The following is a 3,925-nucleotide window of genomic DNA, read 5'->3' on the forward strand; positions in this document are numbered from 1 at the left end:
CTGCGATTGCGTCATGGGCCAAGGAAAAGCATCGCAAACGCTGGGTCGATGTTCCCCTTCTTAGGGTCAGCAAGCTTACTCTGTTTAGGCCTTCTAAAAAGGTCGCCTGTGACCTCTTGAGACTAGACAGACGAAGAATTAAATTAATTGTTGAACTGATAACTGGTCATGGAAGATTAAGGAAACATATACAATGGATGGGCTTATATGATGGTGAACCGATCTGTAGGTACTGTGATAGGTCAGAAGAGACAGCTGATCACTTACTCTTTGATTGTAACGAGCTCTCTGACGCTAGATTGATAACTCTTGGAAATATGGCTAGAGGTAGATACCTTCCTGAGGATGAACTAATTGGGAAGCTACAGGTATTCATTGGGCGCCTTAATTTGTTAGGTCAACAAGAAAGCAATTGTCTGGGGTGCGCAATAATTTGATTTCGGATGAAGTGCTTAAAGGTCTCGACCTGCCCCTGTTAGATAAGATAAGATAAGACCATATCGGTGAGTACCAACATCTATATGGCGTTAAACAAATCTCTTAGGAATCCGCCCCACGGGCCCTCAAAGTTTCAATGTAATCCTTATGAAAGCAGTATTTGACACATAAACAAAGGCATAAGATCAGCTGGTGAATTTTTAATGAATCAAATCAAGAAATAGCTGATAGCATTATTCCACGGATATTAGAACAGAAACGGTATGTATCATAAATAATATAATCAAATGACGACACTAGCCTGAATTGTATACTAATAGCTTTAACCCCTTGTTTGGACGTTTATTGACAGTTCTATTTTGAATAATAAAACTAACATGTTTGCTTTGAGTCCATCCAACTAGCTTTAACAGTTGAAGTTGTGTTTGAAGGCTTGTTCTAGGCTTATTTGGGGTACCTTATGTAATATTTTAGTAACCCCTATATTAGCAATGAATAGGTTTGTGAATTAGTATATGATTAAAAAATTTGGGTTTTCTTTTCCGAGTTTGTTTGGCTCTTCTACCCGACCCATTTTCATGATTAAGGTCTCAAATTGAAGGTATGCACTCACAGATTCCCCATCAAGCATCGGCATATATTTATCTACAGTCCCACTCGGCTTATACGTAAACAAAATTTGCTCCCCATGTATTTCTTAAGGTAAATTCTTAAGGTTTAAATTTGGTTTTTCTTTTACGGGTTCGTTTTGCTTTTCTACCCGACCGATTTTCATGATTGAGGTCTCAAATTGAAGGTATGCACGCACAGATTTCCCATGCAAGCATCGGAATATGTTTATCTACAGTCCCACTCGGCTTATACGTAAACAAAACTTGCTTCCCATGTATTTCTTATGGGATTTAAATTTGGTTTTTCTTTTCAGAGTTCGTTTTGCTCTTCTACCCAACCGATTTTCATGATTGAGGTCTCAAATTGAAGGTATGCACGCAAAGATTTCACGTCAAGTATTAGCATATATTTATCTCCTGTATTACTCAACCAAAAAAACATAAATTTGATTTATTTTCAAATTTTTACTTTAAGATGTAAGATGTTCTGATTTAAGATATATTTCACCAGTTATAATCATGTACAATCCTATATATTTTGGTCTAAGAACCTTCAGTGAAATACTGGCTTTCGTTTAAGCTATTAGTTATTCAAATTGCACGAGTTTCAAGCAAACGAAAGGTGAAATATCAACATGAAAATTATATTTTATAAGGGTTTTCTATGATTAAAAATCAATAGCTTCAATTTATAGCAATATTGTTTATGTTTTTTATATGTTTTAGACTCAAAATAATCAGTATATTATAGTCTTTAATTTGAGCTATTGATCGTTTGATTTAGTTATGTTCAAGATAATGTATTACTCAATCATAAATCATAAATTTAATTATTTCTCGGATATGATATTTATTTCAACGGTGCGGGGCAGCACAAGACCTCTGGTTAGTATATGAGTCTTGTAAAGTTTTTAAGAACAGAACCACGTGTTTTAATGCTAACAAAGTTTATGTGTTTACATGGTAATACATACAGCTTTGGAAATAATATTGTCTCAGTTGATATTTTTTATGTGATTACTTGAGAAAAACAGAATTTTTAATTAGCTATAATATAAAAAGTGATGAATTATAGACGTTAACAAAATTTACATATCATCCATACGCTGGTTTCCTTGAATAATTGTGGATTTCATTATGTGTTTTAAATGCTGCTACATAGCAAATAGTTCGATATTGTCTTGATCAACAAGGACGACTAGGAAGCACAATGTTAGCCAAAACGGGACGGCTTAATCTTCGTCTTCGATCACCTTCCGATTGGATTGATTATACAATTATTAACGTGTAACACATGGGTTATGGTTTAAACGCTTGAATAAACGCAAATGCGAATGTCAATATAACTTTTGTAACGATAAAATATTTTGTGGTTTCACTTATATACTCACCATCACATTAAGCCCTCTTATGCAGTTATGCACTTGAAATTTGGAGGCCCTGTGCTGATGAAGAGGAAGCTATGGAGATGGCTGCTAGACAAAGCTTTCTACACCTTAAAGGAGTTCTTTGCATGGCAAGACCACACACAACACTGAAGAAGCTTTTCCATTTCACTTTGTATCTATTATACCAATGTTATTTATTTAAATTTGACGCTGTAACATTTCTTGATGAAATTGTAATAAAGGAATTGTCTATTGTCTATTAGTAGCCAAAATGGTGGAATCCGAAACTGTAAAGGATTAATTTCTAGGTTATAACTAGCTAGAACTCTACCGCCCTGTTTTAGAATAAGTTTATGACCAACCCTGAGGGTATAAAATTAAAATGTAAATGCAGGTCTCCGAAAATGGCTAAAATAACATATCTGTGTTGTTACTCCCCTTCATTACAAAACGTGTATCTAATCTAATTACATCAATATTTATCTTTACACAAACGTTCTCTTCACTTAAAATTGTTGGTAAAAATAATTATGAAGCTCAATAACAATACACTATATGGAACCCTGATGACTCCGCTCAATTTTGTGGATGCCTATGCAAACGCCACCTAGTTTAAAAATATGTTATAATTTTTTTAGAAGGGGGGGTATTTGGGGTTTAGGGAACTATTAACTATATCAGCTTAGTATGTAAATTATACTTTTCAGCACACTTGTACCCTTAAGGTGCAAGTGGAAGTTTTACTTGTTCTTAGCTTTATTATATTAAATTAGATGTACCTATTATAAATATTAGATCATCGAAATGGCTGTGATATGGATGTGGTTTGGCTCAGTAATTAATTTAAGTTTATTATTATTCAGCTCAGAATGACGCACGCGTCTATAGATTGATTATATTTGAGCGTTAACGATCCTTATGAGTCCAGTACTGTTGCTATGAATTATAGTACACGCTTCAACGCTGTCAAAGCAAAATCTGTAGACCGTATTTTATTGCAGTTTATTAGTAATTTCTCATTGGTTCCTCTTTTACATATAGATAGTATTGAATAGCATATCATTTGAAATATTATTAAATTGCCAAGTTTTTTATGCATTTATTCATTCCAAAGATGTAGGTTTATGTATCAAAGTAGGGTCATATAAATTAGCGTAGTTAATTATTTTTGTTGTATGAACCGGACTATGTAATGGTATAATTGTTGCAAGAACCATGAACCCATTGATTTATAGAAAATTTCCTTTTATTGATTTTAATTATAACTCTCTAAAGTGATTGGTTTTGTTTTTGTTGGGGCAAAGTCTAATAAAACAAGAAAATCACAAAACCCCCTATTACGGCCAAACAGTTGAAAGTCGGGGACATGGGTTTATGGGAACTGTGTTGTTCCTTTTGGTGTGTAGAACCTTCTGGCGAAGTTAACAGGCTCAGTAGAAACTCACCCTTTTTACCCCTGTATAAAATTGTCTTGCAACCATATGAACA

The 3,925-nt window shown here is 34.0% G+C and overlaps 1 long non-coding RNA gene across 1 annotated transcript; it reads left to right on the forward strand.

The window, feature by feature from the left end:
- Nucleotides 1-554: 554 nt before the first annotated feature.
- On the forward strand, nucleotides 555-2,594 carry LOC128982626 (uncharacterized). The gene is made up of 3 exons (XR_008489700.1): nucleotides 555-699; nucleotides 1,364-1,419; nucleotides 2,466-2,594. It is a non-coding gene; the product is annotated as an uncharacterized LOC128982626 (long non-coding RNA).
- The last annotated feature ends 1,331 nt before the right edge of the window (nucleotides 2,595-3,925 follow it).

This window comes from Macrosteles quadrilineatus, unplaced genomic scaffold, assembly GCF_028750875.1.
Source record: "Macrosteles quadrilineatus isolate MER2022 unplaced genomic scaffold, UCM_ALF_1.0 Scaffold_1__1_contigs__length_201487025, whole genome shotgun sequence".
Lineage (NCBI taxonomy): Eukaryota > Metazoa > Arthropoda > Insecta > Hemiptera > Cicadellidae > Macrosteles > Macrosteles quadrilineatus.